We start from the raw sequence: 25650 nt of genomic DNA, 5'->3' as shown, positions 1-25650 counted from the left end.
TTGAGACCAGGAGGTGGAGTTGCAGCCATATTCGGCTCAAGTCTATGAATAAATCCTTTTTTATAACTTAATTATAACCCATATAAAAGCCTTGTTTCTAGTTTTGTTGTTCATGATGGGAATTGTTGGGAGAATACAGTGGATAGATGATTAAAATTTACTTGAATCTTCTACTGAAGGACTAAGAAGAAAAGCTGAAACAGGTCTCGATGCTGTAAGCGGACAAAAAGCAATGTAGGTTTCGAGAACACGGAAAGACAAAGGAGAGCTTTTAAAGATTTCCGGTATTTCGTGGCACCCTGTTGTGTGTTGTGCTGGTCTTTCATGCAGACTGTGGGGTTCATTTCGGTCAGACTGAAGTACAGGCGACTGGTGGGAAGGCAGAAATCTGAATGTGACTTCCTGCAACTATAAAAATGACTTTTAAGTAAAGTGGGTGGAGATCCTGTTCCATTTCAATAAAGTCATTTGTAAAAAGCATTTTCCATTTGTACGTTCTGACTGGCCATTGATCTGACTAATTTATATGGCTCAGCATGAGGAAACGCATGAGGTGGAAGCTTTTCAAAAGACACCATTCCTTAAACCTGACAGGTTTTAATTTCATTTGTCAGAGAGAAGCTATGTTCATTTAAAAAATACCTTGAGTCATGCTTAAAGATGGCGAGTTTGGAAAATACATCAAATTATACTTTTTGGTAATCACTCAAAAAAACGTGAAATGAAACTAATTAAGTAAGTAAAATATTAAATAACTGTCCCAGCATTTGCACACAGAGTTGTCAAAAAGTCCAGCACTATCACAGCCTGAGTTACATGGTACACAATTAACCCAGGCGAGAGTGACGGACACAAAGCAATCCATTTATGAACACTTAATATGTGCGGAGAGAAGCAATTTTGTCTTTTGAAATTGGAACCAGGAAAATGATTGAGCTTTCACAAAAGTGCTCGTTAGCCGAAAACCCTTGTTCTCACAACTAATGTATCAGTAAAAGGAAATCTCACGCAGGACACAGTCTGTTGAAACTCAATACTGGATGTTTTTCTATTTCATCAGAGAACAAACTGTTCATAACACCATTTACCTGATTTCATGAGTGAATATTTCCATGATCCTCCTTGGTGCCTGACGTTGCTCATGTCGTTGTTGATGTTTGAGCATCTCCTTTCTGATTTGTGTCTTTATTGTTCAGACTACAACAACAGGCGTGAACTTTATATGAAATTCTCAACGCTTCACCCGACTTTGAGATCAGAAATCACCCCTTTCGTCCCATCAGGCATGGGACGTACCGTGATTGCGATTCGCGGCTGTTCTCGGTAATGATTGTGTTTCCACCGGAAGCGCCGCAGCACGTTTCAGAAGCGGCTCTCCGCTCCATGGGGGAATAATGGCTCATCTATTTTTGGCCGGATGCCGAAGCAGTACAGAACATATCGAGCCAGCCAGGAGTCGAGCACAGAAAAACACCACGTTCAGACTCATTCAACCCAAACAGCGTCCGCAATGTCACGACATCGTGCCCGAATTTAGCTCCTAAAGTAGTAGCTCTTAAAGTAGATCGATAACAGGCGAGAGTCATGCCTAATTTCAGGCCTCCAGAGGGCTATTTTAATACAGAGAAAACAAAGGGAGGTGTAACTAGAACCATAAAAATCAGGTTGAAAATCACCAAAGTCGGCGTTTAAATGATTCCTCTTTGTTGTTTTCACTGATTGCCAATTGCAACAATCACAACTTTTTCTTTTACTGGTGCCAGCCGCATTTTAACAGACACCTACCCACACTCCATCCATACTTTTTTGGAAATCCTGGATCCCATATTTGGGGAAAAAAAGATTCTTTAGTTTGTGTCCAGGTTGTTTCCTTTTCATATCTGCCTCAATGATGTTCATGAACGAAGTGCACCTTACAGCAAGATATTATCGCGTTGCACAGTAATGTAAGAAAAGGATTCTGCCACAGCTCTGACCTTTCTATACCTGAGTGTAACTCGTTATGAGACGCACAATCAGCTTTTTTGAAAAGACATAAACTGCTTTGATAGAATATCTCTTTATTAATAAATCAGATCATATCTGAGTGTTTAGACCTTGATGGTTTAGACACATTTCGTCTCTCTCTCACAGTCAAATGGGCCGTAAAAGATTCACAATTTCAAAAGCCAGAAACAATTACGCACAAGGTGAATTTTTCAAAAAGGTCTTCTCCCATCTCGTCTTCCTCGGAGCTGACAGGAATCCATTAGACACAAAGTTGTGTTTTCGCCGCACGCTTTATTTACTGCCGGTACTTTGGGAGTGGGACCAACAAAGGGTCGACTGTATGATAATCTCATTAATCAAGACTCAACCACGAGAAGGCTGCAGCTTACAACAAGAAAGCCATTACAATAAGAAGTTGTCTTTTAATTAAAGCTGCCCTTAAGCTCGAACGTACACACAAACACACACACAAAGAGAAGTTGTGCCACGAGCGTGTTTCCGGCGCAAAGGCAGGCTCCATATATCACCCATGTGCCCGCGCATAAGCAAAGCAATTACAGCGTCGAGAGCCGAAGAGAGACAGAACAGAGCGAAAAACAAGCATATGATGAGCGTGTCCCTCTGAATTGATGGGTTTGAAATGGTAAAGTGTTTATGTTGAAGACGCAGGGCCTCGGGAGCTCCGCCGTCCCATCCTCCTGCCTCTGCGCGCTGCTCATCATCCCATTCAAATGAAATGTAAATCCCCACTTTCCCCAGCTCCTACCATGTCAATACCTCTTTGACTCCCGCTCAGCCTCCATCTATTCAGCATCTCTCCTCCCTCCTAGACTCTTTCTCTTTCTTCTAATACCTGCCACTGTTTTTCCCCATTCGTCCCAAGGATGCAGCCAACAAAGGCAAATGGCAAATTTAAAACACAAAGCCCAACAAATAAATCCATAAACATTTTTGCAGTTACTATTTTTGCTGTGTGTGTTGTCTGACTGCAGGCTAGATCTCATTAACTCCCACTAAATTTAATTGCAATTACAGAGAATGTTCCTTAGGGTCTGTGTATGTGAAATAAGTGTTGTGACTCACCAGTGAATTGAAGAAATACGACAGTATAACTAATTAACAGCATGATAAACATGTTTTCTATTATGTATGGGAACTTTTTTTGTTTCTTAAAATATATTGGCGATGAGCAGTGAGGGTTCACAAAGTAATTATAGTCGTATCATACAATCACGTCTGTTGATTTCTCATTTATACTTACACATTGAGTTGATACTGTACTGATTGACAGTTGGTGTTGGAGTTAGAGGAGCTGTTCTTACAGCGCAGGCTGTATTGTTGCAGGATTAAATCATGATTTCGTGGCATGTGTGTGTGTGTGTGTGTGTGTGTGTGTGTTTTTTGGAAGGTTATTTTCGGAGATTAAGTGATGGGTTTATCCTGAGCGCGTTGTGATGAGTAGGCAAGTTTCAGTTTGGCATCATGCTCAAGGACACTTTGACAAACGCTGATGAGCACATGGTGTCAAAACCGTAATAAAAAAACATTAGACCACCTTGAACAGGTCTCTAACTAGTTGGTCTATTAGTCTAGTTTATTTCTCCTGAGACGTTTGCAATCAGCAAAGTTTTGTCATGAATCAGCAGGCACGACCTTGAACCTGGGCATATATGGAAGATCTATTTTATAAAATAAAAATGTTTTTGTGGGTTTTTGGATTGAGATAAAATGGTCAGAATAATCTGAACCATTCTAACGTCGTTTTACTATCACACAGTTACAGTATAAACATTAACTTGCATGTGAGAACATAGTATGAGATATTTTGTTGCACAGGTTGCTGGTTGGTATTTTCAGCAGCACAGTCACTGCTGAAGGATGACAGAAACATTCTAGAAAAACTACAGGCATCGGTGAGTATACTCACTCTGAGTATAGAGGCTACAATATATTATAGAACTGAATCCATTTGAATTTCCTTCCCCTGTCCAGGGTTGGGTCGCGGTAGCAGCAGGTTTAGCAGACGTCCCTCTTCCCAGCAACACATCCTGGGGGATCCCAAGGCATTCCTAGGCTATGTATTCCTTCCTTTAGGTTCTAGGTCTCCCACGGGGTCTCCTCCCAGTTGTTACGTGCCTAGAAATCACCTCCAAGGCGCCCAAAAGGCCCGAACCACCTAAGCTGGCTCCTTTCAACACGAAGGAGCAGCGGCTCTACTCCGTAACTTGGGAATACCTCAATCTGGTAAAGGGATGCCAGGTCATTTTGGTGATGGGATCCCGTCTCACATAGTGGTGTCAGAAGAGACAACACTAGTGTTAGAGGCCATGGACAAATATTTGACTTGTGAGAAAGATATATGGCTTCATAGCTGCTAGATGTTCCACTTTTCTTCATCAGATGGTTTTTAATTTTGTCTGTCGGACATTTGCTGATGGACCAGTGGACTCCATTCAGTTTTATTTGTCATGTGTAAGTTAACACAGGGTTGACAATACAGTGAAATTTGCTGGACAAGAAGAAGACTCCAACCAAACAGTCAATAGAATCAAAACAATGATGTAAAACGTCTGTGGAACTTGTGGAACAGGTGATAATTGTGAGTTTGTCGCCATCAGTGATGCCTTTCACTTCACAAATAGTTCACCGTTAACGTAAAATACACGCTTCTAACATGTCTTTAAATAGCCATGCACAATCTATGATCTACTACCACCAGCTTGCTGTGAAAATAGAAACATTTTTCAGAATCAAAACTCTCTGCTACAGCTGCCAAGTGATATTTTCGTGCAGTAATCTTGACTATTAACACGTTACATGCACAAAAAGGAAAAATAACCGGCAGCAACACAATAAGCTGTTTTGTATCACAGCCTTGTGTGTGTTTATTGACATCACCTTCATCTGCTATATGGGCTTTTGACAATGCTCATCCTGTAATAATGCTGAGGACTGCACAGATTTTCCACACCAGCCAGTGGAAACGCCAGTAAAAGCCATCATTATATGTGCTGGGAATCTTCTCCGGCTTCCTCCGAACAAATGTCATCATCCAAATCCACTGCAGACTAACATTCAGGGGCATTGTCTGTTAGGGGGCGGGGGAGAATATCCTCGAGCCCGGCTTACATTCTAGCTCTGGGCAGATTGGGGGTACAGCCGAAGACTTACTTAGGGATGTGGACAGCTGAGCTCATTCCGCTGGGCGATGAGTTTCAGATACCAGGATGAGATTGTGGAATAGGACCAGAGTAATCCCAGGTCACCTTCACACAGCATCAATCCTTATAGGCACCAGCCACCCTCCATCTCGTCCCTGACTTCCTCTCCCTTCACTCCTTCCTTGTCTGCCCATCTGTACGTCTCTCTTCTCAAATCCCTCCATCTCCACCGACTCGCTCCAAACACCCACTAAGATGGCTGAGGGTTGAGAAGAAGGGAAGAGTTTATGTACAAACACACTGTTTTATCAGGTTAAATCACAAAGTAGGAAAAAGAAAAACGGACTACTCCCCCGTGTTTGAGTCCAGACTTTTTGTTTCAGATAAAACTATGTAAGGCAGAGGGCAGCAGGGAGTAAGGTGCAAGTATTTGTCCTGAACTGAACAGTACATTCTGTTTGATACGCCCTGTGACTCGAATACCTTCTCCCCCACAGTGTTCAAGCAACCTCAGGTTGAATCTGCAGATTCTGACTGTGTCAAAGCAAGAACTAATGCTATAGGTATATTTATGACTGCAGATAAAACCATGCTGTGTTATAGAGAACAGAGGGTCAACGTGACTGACGACGTGTCTTTATGTTTGGCCTTTGGTCCGTTGCGTTGTCCTGTGTTCAGGGAAACCAAAACCGAGGTACATACAGAGTCGTAAAAATTCTGTGAACTGTTTCACGCGATAGTGAAGTTGAGAAGAAAGGGTTTAAAGTTTGACCCAAGCCTGAGCGGACTCTTTTACACTAGATTACGAGATTGCAAAACTTCTCAGCTAAATTCCCTTTTAGCAGGAGTCACGTGTCTCGTGTTCTTTTAGATAGATTAGATTTAGCTGCTGCCGTGTTTGTGTGTTAGATGCTGGAGCACCGAAATAACAGCATGAAAAATATCTTTAGCAAAGGAAATCTTACCACCCAGCGTGCAGTCACTGCTTCTTAAATGAATTCGCTGCTTCCTCGTGAACTAATGAGCTACTTTAATGAATTAGTCTTTAATCAAATACATTTAAATGCGTGGTTTTAAATGTAGCTTGACAACATCAAATCACATTAAGGCTGCAGGAGCGGCAGTTACTCTCTTTAATCCAAATCTTCTTTTGGATCCTTTCTTTTTTTTCCAGTCATCACTTTTTCTCTCTCCACAAACCAGGTGAATGTGTCATTTTTACATTAGCCATGAATAGATTTCACTTTGCGCAGCTCCAGTTTGTGCAACCTGGTGAAGAATGAGTTCTTTTGCAATGCTGGCATCTTTTTACGAGAGCGAAGAAAACCCAACGTAAGACAGATTACAGATGTGAACCAGAGGTTCAGACACAGAGCGCATCCATGGAGCGCTGCATAGAGAGTTATGAATACTGTATTACCCAGTGGAGTTGACTACCATCCCCCTATTGAATGTACTGAATCCAAACATGCTTTGTGAGCCTACAGTGATCAACACTGTCCATTTAATGATGAAAGCAGCAACAAAAAGTTGCTTAAAACATTTGATTCATGGACTGGCTGTGCAAACAATGTGTGCAATGGGTTTATTTCTTTCAAACTGATCGCACTGGGTGCAGTTTTAATTCACGACGGGGCAAAGGATGTTGCAATATAAATGTTTGCCTCTCTGCAAAGCCTGTTTAGCGCGTTATTAGATCAAACTCATTCCCATTCCCTCTTCACAACACATATCTCACCAGTTGTTAATGCAGGGCAACGGCCCAAGTAGTGAGGTAAAGCAAGGAAACACATGCTACTCTGCCCTCTAGTGTTCATGTGCAGCATAACTGCTACAGTGTTTTGACTCTTACTCCACACCACGTTCTTCCACATCTGTTGTTTTCTTGCAGAGACGACATCTAAATGTAGCGTGCAGGCATGCCTTTTCCATAATTACTTTACTTAAAGATGATCCCTGATTGATGTTTGTGCATATTGTCAAGGCATCAGCATGAAAAATAGATGTTCCCGGCGTTGACAAGACAGAGTACAAGAGAAAGCAATTCATTTCTCATGCCTGCACGAGGCATAAATCCTACATGAGGGTGCTTAATCTGCAGAAAAGGTGCAGAGCGGACTTTGAGCTACAAGGTCAAACTTTGGTGAAAATGTGACAGTTCTCAAAAATACAGAGTGAGTGCCGAGTGAGGTGGTTGAATCCTTTGCATCTGTGAGCTTCTGATATAGCAGAAGATCAAAGTTTGATCTCAGCAGGGGTTCGTCCGCCTCGTGTGGATGCTGTAGATATACATACAGTCGACAGCAGTGGCAGTAAGCCGGACATGAGACGCTCTTTCACCTGCGATAAACTCAGAAGTGACATCTTGCTGGAATCCCAGTGAATAATAAACGAGGACACAGCGAGGTGAACAAAGCGAAAACAGTCCACTTCACTTCAACGCCACAGTGTCACCTAAATAAGTCATCAGCCACTGAAGTCATCCTGTGCTTTATAGAGAGAGAGAGACGGGAAGTCGTCATGCTGTCACCATGGAAACTACCAAAAATGTGTGTTGATGTGCGATTTTCATAAGTGAAATTCTTACCCATGGACATTTGGACAACAAAAAGCCACATCAGATAATCGTGAAAATAAAGAAATCGTAGTTCTGTGTCCTCCAGTTTGGGTTTTTTTTAAGGCGAGGTCTTATTCCACCCAGAAAACTGTCTGCCCATTAGTAGCAGATTTTTCAGGACTGCAGGTATGCAGACAATAAATCAGTGGTTCTTAACCTTGTTGGAGGTACCGAACCCCACCAGTTTCATATGCTCATTCACCGAACCCTTCTTTAGTAAAAAATAAAATATGATTTTTTTTTTACTGGTGCACAAAATGAACCGTGCATTAACATCACGTTGTTCAAATAACAAAACCAACACAGTGCATGAACTCACAACAATTTACCTCAGTGTGACTTCTGCTGTTGCCTTTGAGAGACCAGTTCAGATATGCGTGGCTTCACCTTGGCAAGTGCCAGTCTCATGTCATTTTCACAGCAAAGTGTGTTCCTTTTCTTAGTTTTTATGTCCAGCATCCTCGAAAACGATTGCTCACAAAGATATGTTGTAACCAATGGTATAAAAAATTCCAGGGCGGAGGCTCCACCGAACCTCTAGGGTTCGATCGAACCCAGGTTAAGAACCACTGCAATAAACAGTCTAAACATGGACGTCTTATCTGTGTCGTCACCACGGGTTTCTGTCCCGACGTGGACTGTCAGCGGGATGAATGAAGCCTGAGTGCTTACACCACCTGTAAGAGGGACCCACCTGCCAATCATAATTTGATTGGGTATAATCATGAAATGTTTGAGGAGCTGCAGTGTTTGGCACTGGGCTTCATTTCACAGCCACATGTTTTGGTCCAAACCTTCAGAAATAGCTCATCCCAACCTTCCTATACCAGAGAGAAAACACTTGGTAGAGATCCAGTTTAATAACTGACGTTTTATCTAATGAAAGTTGAGAAAAATTAATATTATATGAAAGACGTTAATTCGATTTCAACTCTTCTATTCTATTATATTCGTGTGGTGTCTGTGACATGGTTTTAAAAGATTTTGCGAAGCACTGAAGTGACACAACAAAAGGATGTACTCATATTCAAGCGTGACAAGAAGCTAACAGTCCAAAGTTAGTCAGAGAAAGCCTCAGGGCCAACGCAAGTCGATTCAGTCGATTCAGTCGATTCAGTGAACGGTCACGTGACACAATAAGAAGAATTTGTGAAAGAGAGTATGGCGGGTGAAGTGATTCAACACAGAACAGAGAGAAAAGGTATTGTTATGTAGTTTGAAGGAGGCAGTAACGTTTGATTATACTGCTCAGTAAACCGCTGATCAACATCACTGCCAGAAAAACGATGTGGAAGCAGCAAAAAGGTTAAATCAGGACTCCTTTTTTCAGATTCAGCAACAAATTGTGGTGGAAAAGATAAGTAGAGATATTTTTCCTCAATATTTGTCTCTGTAGATATCAACTCAAAGGCTGTTCTTCTCAAGTTTTACTGGGAGTTTTCTGAGCCTGCCTTGGAAGATGCTGGAACCACGACGGACCTCTTGGAGTGAGATCCCTTAAGTCGGCTGTCTTTCAAAAGTGCCACATGCTCTGTCACTGGTCGTCCCGCTCGAACGAGTAGAAGAACAGACGAGAAACGAGAACATTTTTCAAAACCAGAGCGAAGCTTTGGAGAAGATCCTCCGTCTGAACATTTTGTGATTCAGAAAATCTTTTTCTTGCATTCTGGAAACTTTCGATTCTTGTCACAGAGCTATCATTTCCATCTCTTCGCATCATCTCCATTTTTCTGTCGCGTTCACATCATGTGTTACTGTTATCACTGCTATAATACTATTTCTGACATGCTGAAACCGCTCTCGTCAACCTCAAGGGGTAATTTGTACAATCTAAAAGCCCTGATGTGTCGTGACGTGGCGCTAAATAAGCAAACAAACACAGACACTAATTTTCAAGCTATTTTCTCCCCACTTACCCGATTGCCTATATTACATCTGCTTCATATCTATCCATTCAGTATATAAATTACACTTGCTATTATGCTGCATTCACGCCATGTGAGATGGGAGTAATGGGGAAGATTCCCATGGTAACGGCCAGCAGACAATGACCAGAACCAGGACTTGTGGCAACCTGTCAAGACATGACGTGAACATGACATCAATCGCTGCCTCTCCATCTTCTTGTGTGGTGCATGCAGCGGGCCATCAGAAGGTTTGTGTGATAAAACATAGAGGCCAACAAAAAGGACAAACTGGAGGGTGCTGCATTTTGTTTTCTCCACAGAAAGGCCTCATGACGTTTTCTCCAATGGAGGTGAAACCCCAGAGGGCACTGCGTCAAGTTGTCTTGAGGGCACCTCATCTTGCTTTCTCCACTAGAAGGAAACCTAGAGGCCACTGCATCATGTTTTCTCCACTAAAGGGACACCGACTGAAGGGGCACTCCATGATGTTTTCTCCAATGGAAGTGAACCCCAGAGGGCATTGCACCAAGTTGTCTTACAACTGAAAGTAGCAGCCTAGAGGATATCTTATCATATCCTTATCTTGCTTTCTCCACTAGAAAGAAACCCTAGAAGGCACCACATGACGTTTTCTCCACTTGAAGGAGACCATAGAGGCCACATCACCACTTAGAAACATTCTTGAGAACTGACCAGCAGCAGATGTTTAAAGGCCAATATAATAACAATAGTTTGTAACCGGAACGTGTTGATAAGCTCATTGTACTTCTGTACTTTACCTTCTGTAGTGCACTCTCCACTTCATTGTGAGGTCCTCAGAGTAACTGAATTAGAGGATGGAACTGGAGAATAATCTGATTTTGTAGAACGAGCGAACTAAGATTTCAGGACTTTTTTTGGCTTTATGTGTGCTTACAGGCTGCTACAGTATGTAACCGTGTGACTGGTGGAGCATGCCATTGATCATTATTGGAGTCATTCTGACTTGAAGTTTATGGGTTTAATAAATGTACAGCTGAAAGGCTCAAAGGTCAGTAGTGAATTCAGTTTTCAACCCCAACACACTTTAAGAAGAGAGTGGCCTCACACAACCACAGCAGCTGCAACCTTAAAAGTGAAGAATTAAAAGTTTTTAATGCAACTTAAGTTTATTGGACTTTTTATTTAAGTGGACTTTTACCTCTTCTCATCTCCAAATTGTCACGAGGTGACTTTGATGTAATTATTCAACCTAAGTTCAGTTAACTCGAGTTAAGTTTAAGGCAGCAGGGGAAGATCTGAACTATCTTAAAGCATTTTTATTGAAGTTTGTGTGAGAGCGCCACCTTGTGAACTAGTGGGTGGGGTTTTCTGTCTGTGCAGGTGACCCTGATCCGTCCTGATGAGTTTGCACAGACATTTCTCATTAGCCCATCAGCTCTTGGAGCATTTAAGGAAGGACGTCATCGTCGGCTCCTCAAAGTTGGTCAAGTTTTTGTGTTTTGTCTACATCTTACCAGCCTCCCTGTTTGGTTTTCTTGCATTTAAATTCACCTTTTTATTGAAACTCAAACAGCGTCTCCATTCTTTGCATCCAACCATAGCTGTTGTTTCATGACATAAATAAACTGTCAACACCTCCAAAAGGCAAAGACGTAAGCTCTCGTCAACACCGACTCTTCACACTTTTCAGATTTCCTCCTCAACACTACGCCATACTGTCATCTATCTATACACACACGTATACATGTAGTTCACACTCTCACACTCCAAAAATGGGACAAACAAACAAACAGCAAACCCTGTCACTCTGCGACAGACACACTGATATAACTCTCCGACAAACAAACAAGTAATATTAGCACCACCATTGTCACTTATCCAGAACATGTTTATAAATCAATTAAATTGTACATTCCTTCTTTATATTGACACTAAAGAGTGACACATCACTTAACAAATTAATTTAGATACAGTAGCATTTTCATACATTTCTAAGTTTGCCATTATACAACCTTTGCTCAGGTTATTTCACGTTTTTTGGGCCCTTTTTCTTTGTGTTTTTAAAGCCATTTCATGCCTTTAGACACAACAAATGTGTCACTTATTTGCTTATTTTAACTTATTTTTTTGTTTTATTTGAACAAACACAATATATTTAATTATATATATATATATTAACCGCTGTAAAATTGAACAACTCTTAACTTTGAGTATCCACGGCGTGGAGCGGAGAGAGCTGTTCTGAGCGACCGCCTGATTACACACTCTGCTAATCAGTGTTGAAACATCTGTTAACACGGGGACGCACTGGGCGCACAAACAAGACAAATCAAACAAAACACTGGGTTCCAGTTCATTAAGCATAATGTTCCACACACACAGAAAACAAATGCTATTTTCTTAGTTTCATAATTCTCTATAATCAGAGTCCTCTGACGGAACGATTGGGGGATTTCATGAGGTCGAGATTAACTTCACTAAAGTGGATCATACCAATGTTATGCATCAAAATTTAGAGTTTAGAACAAAGTTCAAAACTTATGTTAAGTGTACTGTAATGTATTATATATGCTATGCATTGAGGATACAGTAATCAGTTCTCGATGGAGCCAGCAGATGTCGCTCTTTGACAAGGTTTCAGCTTCATGGCGCTCACAGCCGCCAGTCCAATTTCCATGTTTACTTGTCAACCTATCAAAAATTAAGAATAGAATTCAGTTTTCTAAATATAAAAGCGTCTTATGAAATGACCCTGCTTACATCACATGAGCACAAAACCATATATAACCTGTGATTTCTTCATTTTCTTTGTGAAATGTGTTGATAACCTCTGATAGGAAGACTCGGCAAATACTTTGTACATAAGTTACACGGTCACTACAGTTAGTCCAGTTTGTCCCGTTGATTTGTGTGACATGTTCATCACATTCAATAAAGCACAAACTATTTCCTCTATTCACGTCCTCAAAGATTCAAACATGCAATTCCACGTCTGCTCATCCTCAAATTGAAATGTTTGATCATGCCCTGATGTTTGATTTACTGTGAGAGACTGCTCAAAGAAACTCATTTTCTCCCGATGATGCATTTGAGGTGGCACGAGTGTCGCGCTCTATTATCCTGATACCTTGACTGGATTCTCACATCAGGTTTCCATGACAACTCGGCTTGAAGGGGTTGATGGAGAAAGGGCAGCGGTGGATGATCAGTCACTCACCGGCTAAATCTTCACATTGAATTAAAAGATGATGGTTGTTTTATTATTCCATTATTATAGAAAGACATGTTATTTTTGTCTCGGCTGCTTCAGAGCCACCTGCAGAGTGACGGGGTGGAATCTGAAGTGAGCTGAGGTGGAACACAGGCCTTCATCATTGAGAATAATAAACGCAATGCTTCTTCAGACTACCAGAAAACTGTGAAATAACTTCCGGTTCACTAACAAGGACCACGCCCGTACAGATGAAGTTTAAACATGTTTATTACAAGTGACGTTCGGGAAGCATGGGTTGAAGGATGGAGGAATGATGGGATGAGGGATGAAGGGAGGGAGTAAGGGATGAGGGGAGGAAAGGTGAGAGGGATGAGGTGGGACCATCGGTAGAGTAGTCCTGAAGTTGACGGGAGGGATCCTGGAAGGAACCTGGGGGGATGGAGACTCTGAGTGGGGGAACCGTCTCTCTGTGACTCGGGAAGCATGGGTTGAAGGATGGAGGGATGATGGGATGAGGGTCGAAGGATGAGGGATGAACCTGGGGGGATGGAGACTCTACGGATTAGAGCCCCTGGTTCCTGTGTGAGAATGGAGAGGGTTTGGGGGGGTGGGATGTGACAGCGGCATCAAAGAAGGAGTGGATGGAAAAGGAGTGCTTGGAGAACAGAAATTGAATGAATACGAGACGTGGCCCTTATTCCCGAACCCAGTTTATAAAAACTCCATTTAATGGGCCAAAAAGGTCTAAATATTAAACCTACACACCTCATTCAAATGTCACACAGAGAATACGATGATAGCTCACCATGCATTCTGGGTAAGAAAGTGCTCTCTGACATTTACATGATTGTGTTGCCTCGGCCGGTGAAATGCATTTGAACCTTTCGTATTAATGGGACAGAGTGCGTTAATGGAACAGAGTGAAAAAAAACTCAGCGAGTCTCAAGTTGATGTTGAGTTTCTGAATAATCTGCTGCCTGGTGGAGACTTTAAAACCTGGATAAAAGGATATTTGTACAACCAGAGAGATCCTTTTTTTAAAATTATTTTTATGTTCTCCTTGTCACAACCTGGTCCTGTTATAACTCACAATGCAGCTCAGCTGCAGCATATGGGTGCTGAGGTAGCCTGGAGCATTGATTTATGCTGCAATCCACTGCAAGTCAATAGATCCGAGTGCGATGGGAGCTCTCTACTCTACCGTGCCACATATGGTGCCGTTACACAGGGTCAACCATACGGCTGTTTTGTCAAATAATAATAAAATACAGAGCAGCTGTATGTTTGTATGATTGACCTTTCTCATCAATACTATGGTAACCCAGAGGACAGGGCTGACTCAATCTCTGGACAAGAAAACAAATACCTATAAAGCTGTAGCTGCACTGACTGGACATGGAGGAGTTGTGTCGTTGTGATGAGCCTCCTCCAGGCATCATCCTGTCCTCCATTCTCCCTGATCAAGCTTCAATACAATAAAACTTTCAGCATAAACCTTGGACTCCACCATTGATCTCTTACATTTCCACAACACTGAGTGGGTATTCCAGATTTCCGAATATCTGCTTTCACAGAAAACCTCTGCATGGCTCAAGTGCGGTCTATTCTTTGGTGCAATATAGAGCAAGGCTGGTATTACATGCTCACAAAGACATCTATCGAGCACAAAACCACATTGCACTTTTCCATGTCGGAGTTTGCTTTTTCTGAGTACAATAGATTACATTGTAGATGCATGATAGGACCAATGTGTGGATGAAGAGATGCGGACTCAACTACAAAATCTAACTCGCTCAACTCTGAACCGATCTTCACAAACCTTTGTTTGTTTGAAACGTGAGAAACTGTGCATGATATTTGTCACTCGCTGGAATTAAATTCAGGTCAGCTCTATCAACCTCCTGGGACATTCAGCTCTGATCTGTCAATCCGCAACATCAAGTGTAAAGTCTGTGAGTTTCTCTTTCTATAAAGCCACCTGGCTGCTTGTGTTTTTTAGTAATAATTCAATAAATGAATCAATTAACTGATGCTATTTTTGCTTTACCAGACTTTAGTTAAGAGACAAACATCCAGTCGGTTCAAATGTACTCTCCGAAAAACACGATAACTCTGCAGGCAGGCTTACACAATGTCACAAATAGCGAAAATCTTGTAAATATTTTATAATCTTCTTCACAAATTCACGTTAAACACATAATAAGAAATGCAGATACACAGTGCAGTCATATGTAAAATAATTGGGCTCTCAAGCAACTCAGGACAAACTCATCTCGCACTTTTCAGCACCCTGTCAACACCTTTGAAGGGTGAATGTCCTTAAAACGTTATACTGCATTTTCCTCCTGAAGCCTCCACTTGAAGATTTTTTTTTATTTTATTTCAATATGACAGCAAGGCATTAAGAACAAATTCTAATTTACAAAGCCGACCTGGTAAAAGCCGCAGGCTCTTCAGGTAAGAGGTTAGTCGCTTATAAAGAAATCTCACTTAAGTTCTGAAAGGTCAACAGCACGCATACAAAAACATCTCATCACACCCGCTGCTTGCATAAGACTGCGACAAGCATCACATGTAACAAACGGCGTTATATAAAGTCAAACACATGAGCATCGGGCAGGCGACGACATCAGGCAATTCAGCGACAGAACATGGGCAGCATGCACAAGCAGAAGCAAGAGAACAAGAACATGCAGACCGTGCAAGAGGGGAAACAGCTGCCTGGCAACGTGGCCTCAACTTGTGGAAGTTGCTGGCAACTAATGATCAGATGCAAAAGTGATGATTGTTTATGTTGTCCTGAGTTTTAGTAATGTGGTCGCCAGGATTGAAGACGACCTCTGAACCGTGGTTAGGAACTGCTAATCGGCGTTTTGCTGAGCGGCCTTCAAGGTCAACAGAAAATGATGCTGGCACCAAACTGTTCATAAAAGTTACGCCAGAGCATTCTCTGTCAAACCCCCAGAGTGAGCTGGCAGCTACCTGTGATCCGATATCACTCCATCCTCGAATGGAGAGTGGGCAGAGTCTTTGTCCAGCGCTGCAGATGACGTGGGCAGCAGAGGACGACTGTGTCATCCTGGGCACGTCACGTTGCCGGCGTTCTCCTGAGATACCCCACAGTGGACCATTAGGCTGCGGAAAATGCTCTGGAACCGAACCAAACTCAGACTGTTGTTGCACCCACCTGTAATTTGCACATAAAGCACTGTATTGTATCATCTAATGCACTTTGTCCTCCAATCCCCTCTTAGGTATAGCATTGTGTCCAAAAACGTCCAAATGGAATTGAACAGGAGCTCTTAATGGTCAGACACAACATTGTCCATGTCCACGATGAAACCATGGATACGTGCCTCTTAATAACTGAAAATAAATCTAATTAAAATACTCACCATTACCTAATTGCCCCATTTCATGTAATATGATCAGATTGCTGTGATGCTGAATTTAGCTTTGTGAACCGTCACATCTTTATATGTTAACTGCCTCCAAAACGCACATACATCACGCACAACACACAATTATTAGTTTCCCCACCTTTTCAGACATAAAAAAAAAAGCAATAGTAATATAATATATTCACTAAAATCTCCAACACCTGAAAACCGGCTTTGAAGTGTAAAATTTCCCCTCAGTGGCTGGAGGAAGCCTTTTCACAGTTCATGGCTGCCTTATTATACATGTATAGCTAATGGAAGCAGCGTTTTTGTATGAATACTTTCAGTCCATTAATATGTATTTATGCATAGGCCAAAGGATTGACATAGTGACTCAGAACCTCCTGGTACATTTGTCCAACAACAACAAAAAAAAACGAATGTACCTTATTTAAATCTCCTCTAATTGGACCTGTCCAAAGCTGAACTGATCTCGGCTTAGGTTAGGGTTAGAGTGGGATTGTAATGTTTCAGAGTGAAATCTATTATTTTTGAACAAGTTTTCAGTTCAACTTTGGCAAATCTTCACATGCAAATTTTGTTTGTTTGACAGTCCTGATCTTGTTGGGAACAGAAAAGCTGGAGGGCCAAACAATGTTATATAAATCTGTTTTGTGGGGGTAGAATCAGAAAAGATTATTGTCCAATAACTGCCAAAACAAAACAAAAAAAACATGTATTTTTTGAGGAAGTAGTTACTTTCAAGACTGTCAAGAATCAGTCTAAACAAACCACATTATTGAAGCAAAAGCCCAACACACTGCTTGAATTCAGACAAAAAGATTCATGCATTAGTGCAGTTTGAATAAAAGCTGCCTCCACTTGTTTCACTTAATCAAAATGTAAATGTCAAGTGAATGAAAGACAGCTTTTAGGCACTTTGCCTTCTGTAATAATAGAAAGACTCAACTTTATTTTCCATTTAGAGGGAATAAAAGTAAAAAGTAAATACCGAGTCCTATCAAGCTATCCGTGGGTTCTAATATTTAAGCTATTTTTATTCCCATATCTTAAGTTTGACTTTTTGGGTTAAATGGATGACAAGTGTAAAATTAATTCTACATTTTATACCTTTTTCATTATATCCATATTGCACACTGTTGGGAAGTAACGAGAAGTATCGGGGTCACAATTCTACATGAGGCACTTTTATAGTTTTATAATGTCCGTCAAAAACTTTATGCATTATGCACAACTGATGGGTCCCTGCAGGAATAACCGCCAGACAGAGGCGCTTTAATAAGAGGCGCCATGCTAAAAAAGGACAAATATCAATGCAGTATCAACTCAGAGAAGACAGTGACGAGATACGACCACCACGATACGTCTCATTACAGAGACGTGTCCACATTTAAACATAGGATTATCTTTTTTACACTTCATGAGCTGGGTGATGTGAGTTTTTTTTTTAATAGAAATCAAATACTACTACCACGTAAAATTTGACAACGCTCTAAGGCAATAAAGTAATTACCTTTTGATTGAAGGCCCTTTACATCATTTAGACTTATTCTGTGTCTCCGGGTGGAGGCTCATGACAACCGAGGAAAAAACCAGCAGGGGATCTCGGCGTATCAATGGTCCCCAGAGGGAATCATTTCACGGTTGAGAGTGTGAGCCAGTCAGTGCTCTTTGTGTGGAGGTTTTAGTTTCATGTATCAAAAAGACAGAGGTATGAATATCGTGTTGAACATTTTTATTCCGTGCCTCTACTTTTTGGTTATTCAATCATTTCCTGCTGCTGCTTTCCAATCTTCTTTTTAAATGGTTCACCTTTTGGTCTCCTTGACCTCGCTTATTCTGGGCTCACCGGTGGCTCAACGGCAGCTCTCGACCGGTCAGACGATTGTTCCACAGTTGAAAACTGAGTGGGTTTCAGTCGGGAACAGTAGTTCGGAAATAATAGTGCCCACTGGTGCACTTCAACCGTGGATCCATCAAATATCTCATCCATTTACTGTAAAAGGACACAATGGATTTTAAGTCCAAATCAGGCCGGTACAATGTGGAATTTTCACAAGATTAACACATGATACGTTTTCTATGTGTATATACTGAGCAAAAACTTTCCGAGTAAACTTCTCAGATAATTTTCCTGTCTCCTTTTCTTATGTTTCATTTGTGGATTTGTATTCTTTGGGAATTAAAACTTGTATTTTGCTGAATGGACGCATTACTTGTACCTTGGGTACTACTGTCTTTCTAACTTTTGTTTCTGATGTGGTTGGTGCATGCGGTACTACATGGACACTGACTGTGGCAGCTCCTATCCTTGGAGTTTTTGCCTCTATTCTTTTATACATTTTGACTCTGAAGGCTACAAATCAATCACTATGCTCCAGTCTCTCTAAACTCAGAAGCTCTTGTGCACAGCTGCATACTCTATGATATTCGTAGGCCTCAGCTGTACTTTGTTTTTAGTACTAATTAGCAGATGTTACCGTGTTAACAAGCCGAACTATGATAGTGAACATTGTCACTGTGGGTATGTTAGAATGCTGATGTTCAAAGTACAATGGCTGCCAACGCCTGGTTTGACTAAATGCATGTACTTGCTATTTTGAGTACATAAGTGCGATCACAATGTCAATTATGGAAAAATGTACTGTGAGTACCCAGGTGGTGCTCTCATATCAGTAGGTGTGGATCTCTGTGGTTATGTAGCAGAAAGGGGGGGACCACCAACAATGTGAAAATGGTGACCGAGGAAGCTGCTATCAGGCGGGCTCACAGAAGGAGACGAAGGTGGTGGTTCAAAAAGGTTTTACTAGTCAAAGTAGAAAAACACAGATACAGGCAACAGTACAAATCCGGAAGGCAAAAATCGTGGTCAGAAAAAACAGGCTTGAGGTCGAAGATCAGGTAATCAAAGGTCAAGAATACTAGACAAAGAGACGCTGTACAAGACAAGACGAACTGGCGACAAACAAAAGGAGCACAGAGAGTAAACAGAGGGAAAAGGGAAGGCACAGGTGAAACACATGAGGTAGGCAGGTAATCAGGCCTAGACCTGAAAGACAAGACAGGAGGAAAACAGATAACATGAAAGTTCCAGACATGACATAACCTTGATTTTCCCATCGTAGTGCTCCCTCGAGACTAGCTTCCCGTGACTCGATGTACCCCATGTTTGCTGACAGGTTCAGCAGCTTTGCCTTCATTTTAAAATCAGTTTTTTAGTGAGGTCCTATTCCTCTTCCAAAGAAATAATATTTCACCTTGTGTACCTTGTACTTGGACGTGAACGGGTTGACAAGTTCTCTCAAGTGTAATTTGCAAGTTAAGACTCAACGTAACACCCCCTGAGAGCATTAACCGGATAAAATATCCAGAACATACCAGGCGGAGATGGGGTAAATTAAACCAAGAACTGATGTATATGAGTTACCACAGAGCACCTGGATACATGTAAATGAATTTCCATCGGGTTTTCTTTCTTGCTGAAGTCATTAAACACCAAATACATACATTAGAGACTCTTGTAACATCTTTTACTGACTAAACTGCTGTTCAAGTTATCTCCACTGTGACCTTAAAGGTGCTTTTGCAAAACCTGTAGATTATCTGCCGTCAGCCACGAAGGGCAAAGAAAAGATGTGATTCATTTTCCTTGAACTTCCATTTCAAAGGTAACATTTCATTTGAAGAAGATCCCGGGGAATAAAAGCAAACACACATGATCGCTGGATGTGCGTTTTTATCTGATGGACAATTACATGTGAGTATAGCTGCTGTGAACCCAACCTGTCTTTTTCCTCCATGCTGCCCTCTCATTAGGACCATCTTTTGTATATATCACAGTAATTTCTTGGATGAGCAAAGCGTGCTCTCCATGGTAATATGCCCGTGCTGGTCACTGTGGTAGGAGTTATTACCAAATATTACTAAATTACACCCGACCTATTTAACATACAGAGCCAAAGCCCCCCCAGAAACTAAATTAAATTAGGACACTGGGTGAATCAGCCCTTTCCCTCTGCGTTTGATACTTAGTCACACAGTCTCATTTGCTAGGCTGGCCATAAAGATGGCTAAGTGGACAATATTCAGAGAGCCTCTGTCACATCTCATTATTTTATTAACACAAAGCAGACCATCCCAACACCTTGTTTCATTATTTGTCCATCTTACTATTGTTTTTACTCAGTTTGTCCTCGCTTTGCTTCGCCCTGTTTAAACTGTAAAGATCTTTGCTGCTGCGCTGCCGTCCTCCAGTCCCCGAGAGGAAAGCTTGATAGATGGAGATTGATCATTATAAGATTCCTAAGACGAAGAATCAGCAATAAACCAAGCGTCTCCTTACAGATGGTAGAAAGCCCAAAACGTTGATTTTGGCATGTTGTCTTTGGTGGATGGAAGTCCACAGAGGTGGATGTTGCTGGTGTCACCAGTTGACCTGCATGTTCTGGTTTATTTTGCTGTATTAAACAGTTTCTCTGTACTTAACATCCAACAGAAACAAAAGCTGTTGTCTCCAGTTAAGACGGATGAAGGAGCAGAGCGAAGCCCTCATTCAGCAGCAGACAGCAGGGGCGGACTCAAATGGAGAGTCCACCGATGCTGACTCACGCATGATCCGGCAACTCCTCGTTGATGCCCCTGAGACCAGACAGGTCACCTCATCCTGTCATGGTGGGAGTCTACAGGCTGAATCAGACAACACTGGTCTGGGGGCGGTAATATATGGACAGCAAAACCGCTTACCTCAGCCAGAGAGGAGCTGGTCCGCCTCTGGGAAGCACCTGCACACACTGAATGTTCATATATTGTTTTATACTTTAATGCATATGAGGTTATCCAGGTTTAGTTACGTAAATCTGAAATACAGCTTTTCTGTCCTTCCCTCTTTAATTTGGTCTCTACAGAGCGTTTGTGGAGGTCAAAGTCAAAAAAGAGAGAAAAATACTGGCTGGGTTTAACTCAGAGTTCAAGAACCTGCAAGGGGAATAGTCCACAAATGCTGTGAATTTATATGAATATATATGAAAGTCAATGCGAGTGAGCGTGGTGCTGGGGAGTCGGCACAGCAGTCGTCATTCTTGACCCTACCAAAGTGAGTCACCACAGCACAGTCAGGTGTCAGGCTAAAGTTTCCCTGCTTCTGTCGTTCTCTGTCAATTTTCTGATCTGACCCTCTCTCTCCTTTGTCTCTTTGCTGTCAACAGTGTGCTGATCCTCCAGCTGCAAAGATTCAGCTCCACCCCGTCCTTGGAGAAGGTGGAGAGCCTTATCATTTTGTCATTTTGGTGCTGCTGGTGAATCGTGACAGCAGCATCACAGAACAGAACTTTTACTGCCAAATGGCTTTACTGAAACTGAATGGATGGTACCTACATGTGTGGTTCCCACTATGAATCAATTAGGAGGAGGAGGTGTGGCAGGACGATGACCCCAATCAAGGAGAGGGGGTTAGGGTTAGGGACTTCATCATCACCCAAACTAAACCCAACTGGGATGGTTTGTGCTCCACATGGGAACTCCTTCAAGACTGTTGACACAACTTATGAAGCAGATTGAAAGAACGAGTGTTATTGAAGCAAAAGGTGGCTCCTAATCTAAAATTTAAACTTTCATCATGTGTTATTTTAAGTTTTCATGCCTGATTGGCATCCTGCTGCTGCCCTTTAAAACATTTGTTTCTTTCTCAGCAGTTAAAGACTCTTTATGGAGGAGGAGCACCAACCACTGTTTTTCCTCGCTCCATTAAAACATCTTTCATTTTTCATTTGTTTTCTTGCCAAAATATCTAGATTAGCGACTACCGCATTATTACACATTTCATGGTTCAGCACTGGTGCAGGGTTATTATCGCAGAAATAAAGTCTGCAGATTGTGAAAAATAATTAGTACTAAGCCCGAGAAGACTTCATACAAACACACACACACACAATCCTGCAGCGGGAAATGCTTCCTAGAGAATAAAATGTGCGTTAATAGAAAAAAACACAACAACTAATGAACCATTTACTGTTTTTTTTGTGCCTCTGAGGAAGTCAAGGAGCACGCCTCGAACTCATCCCATTTTGTTTCACAAGTACTTAAACACACCTTTCCATTCACTCCCTCTTCGACTTCGAGTTTTCACCTCCCTCCTCCTCCAAAACCCTCTTTCCTTTTTGTTATCGCTGTCTTCTCTCTTTCATTCATACACAGGAACCAAGAGGCTCTAAGATACAGAGCTACAGAGAGACGTCTCGTCTCCCAGGGTCCATCCAGTCTTCCCGATACCGGTCAAACCTCCATCCACCAAAGACCCTGTTTTCTCCTCCCTTCGACCCTCACCCCTTCTTCTTCTTCCTTGTTATTAAGCGTCCCATTCAAGATTAGGAAGAAGATTGACTGCAAGAGTCAGTGTTGGTTTATTCTTACCTTTATCTGCTAATTAATTACAGGCACTGACAACCTTTGTGTCATTTAGACTTGGTTTGTGATTTGTTGCCCTATTCATGTAGATAAATGCATCAATACACGCTGCATATCACATCTGGTGAACAACATTGTGCATGGCTGCCCTTTAGAGGGTTTAAAGTGTGTCTGTGCGTGGGTGTTCGACATGCTGCATCAGCCCTGCTAGGCTGATGGCTACTAACCAGCTCAGTGCAAATAAGTTAGAACAGAAAACACTGGATGTGTGGTGCTGAAACATAATGTTGGAGACACTGAAAAGCAAATGACCTCTGATGTATTAAAATTAAAATCTGCCAGTGGTCCTTGAGTCAAATTAACACTTGAAACTGAAAAGCAGAAATGATCTGTCTTGTGATTTATGTGACAATTTCTTACCAACAGATTGCTTCACTGTGCAACACTTGGAAAAAAAACCAGGCACCGTGTGGGCCTCTATTAAAGCTAATTACGCAGCTGCAGCAGAGGTGGACTGCCTGTGCCATTTGCTGGGTTTATGAAACAGCCTTATCAGATGCCATTAACTTTTCTGTGACTGCACAATATGTGGAAAACGTGTTTAGGAAAGCATGCTGCAGCTTTCACCGCCGTGTTGATCTGCGCCTCCGAAAACATCAGATCGGATTTGGTGTCATGAACCGCTCTGATGAGTGAAATTGCAGGAAATTTGCCTTAATCTCCACGTCTGGCGTCTTTCACCGAATCGGAGACACAACAAACTCTAATTCTTCTAACTCTTGATGTTTGTTGCGTCGCTGATCAGGGCAGTCTAACCCAGCTGAAATATAAATATATATCTACGAAATACAGCAAATGACTCATCTCTGAAGGGGTCAGTTCCGAGAGAAAGATTTCAATAATAATGTGCGTCAGAGTTCGGTCGGATCATGCCGTCGCTGCATTTGGGCCATTTCCTCCCATTTCAGCGATTGCTCTTACTGCCAGAGTGTAATAGCTGAAATCATTCAGCTAAATCATGTGATCTGTGGAACCTTTAACGCCTGCCGTGCCTTCTGGATGCATCAGGTTAAATTTGGTAAGTTTTTATACATGTTGTATGTGCACATGTTCTAGCCTGTGGGATAGAAATCCTTACTTATAGTTTTCTATATGCAACCGCTTCAGAGACGGCGTATGAAATATCTGGAGGGGATAAACAGCACCGGACTCAAACAATCAGCACTGACTGCAGAAAAGCAAGTTGTACATGTAGGTCTTCAAAGAAAACACAGTTTAGGAGGTATGACACTTTCCCCTCATTTCTTACTGTTTATATTATCCATCAGTGGTTACCTTGGCAACAGAAACTCTTCCTGGGGTCCATAACCCAACATGTGAGTCTGCACATGATGCATAATATGACTACAGTCCTAAACTCCCCCAATTAGGACGCTCACTTTTACACCAGGCACGTTAAAGTAACGTCAAAATGAATATATATAAAGACTCTGAAACATTCAGAAATTCATGCATAAGGCAGGTATATGTGCAAATACTTCTTTATGGTGGCAGATGAGGGTGAACTGAGGCGTCTCACATCCTGAGGACAGAAGCTGCTCTGTGGACTGTTGGTGCAGCAGCCGATGCTTCTGTATACATGTATTTCTTTAAGGCAGCCGGTGAACAAGCTGCGACTGCTGGGTGGGAGTTATCATTCAGCATTTGGCTTCTACAGAAGCTTCGTCCTTGGCCGTACGTGAACCATGCCATTAATCTCACGCTGGTTTGAAGTGAGTTGAAAATGACGGTGTCACACACGTCTGTGCACCAATCAGGATTTAGAAAGACTTTTTTTTTTTTTGATGATGTTACCAGGCAACGTTCAATCAACTCTGATCAAATCACATCCACAGAGTCGAGAGGAAGAACAGATTTTTGATGTATTAAACTCATTTCTGTTATCTTTAATGCAAACTTCAGGTGATTTAGAACAAAACTAAACTAACACATATCACCATGAAACTTCCCCCAGATGAAGAAGTTTCATGAGTTTTCTAAAATGTTATGTTTAAATATGCAAATGAGCCTGAATCTAAAGCTAAATAAGCAAAGTCTGGATGTTTTGCACATGTTTCTGCCCAGTTACTTCAGCTGACTGGTGTTTGACGACGCCTCAACATAGCATCACTTTTAAATAGAGGTAGTATGGCTGTAATCTTGCAGACTTTAACTACTAGTCTTTAACATTCAGAAGATCATCATGCATTATCGCCACAGTCTGCAGCTCCATTCAGCTTTGCAGACATTTATAGCGAGTGTCCAGCTTCACTCTCATCCTTCTCAAAGCAGGCAGATGTTTTCAGATTAAAACCCATCACCATAGAGACCAAAAACTGGGATAAAACTGAGTAAATACTGGATTTACATTCACCAGCTTTGTCAGAAACGTTGCCGTGTAACTGCTGGATGCAGCTTTGTGCTTACAGCTCCACCACATCAACCCAAAATGCAATAACATGTAAATGTATTGTTCATAACTTATGGCCGAAAATACTCAGGTATTGTGTGTGTGGCTGCTGCAGTCACGAACGTGCCACCTTGGCTTGCTGTGTCACCATGACGACCACAGAAACCACACTGAGGGGAATATGACACCTGATTTCGCTGGTGTTTTTAAATTTCAACAATCGCAGCAGCTTCGTCTTCAAAGTTTGATTAGTTCGTCTGGAACTCAGTGACAGTTTTCTCTCACAGCTGAGTGCTCGTCATGCTGCTCTAAGAATATGAAGCTCTCCTTTAAGCAAGTACAGCGGAAAGAAAGAATGTCTGTAAGGTACAACTCAGACGTGATGCACAACCCAGACAGGATCTGCTGTAGCCAAAATTCAGGTCTGTGGGCAAAAATGCATTTCTATGCATTCAAAGCACCGTCCGTCTTTAAGAACATCTCGTAGTCCGTGATTATATTTCATATATTGTTGTTTGGACATGTTTC

The sequence above is a fragment of the Larimichthys crocea genome, chromosome XXIII (assembly GCF_000972845.2).
Source record: "Larimichthys crocea isolate SSNF chromosome XXIII, L_crocea_2.0, whole genome shotgun sequence".
Classification (NCBI taxonomy): Eukaryota; Metazoa; Chordata; class Actinopteri; family Sciaenidae; genus Larimichthys; species Larimichthys crocea.
This window is presented reverse-complemented; position numbering follows the sequence as displayed.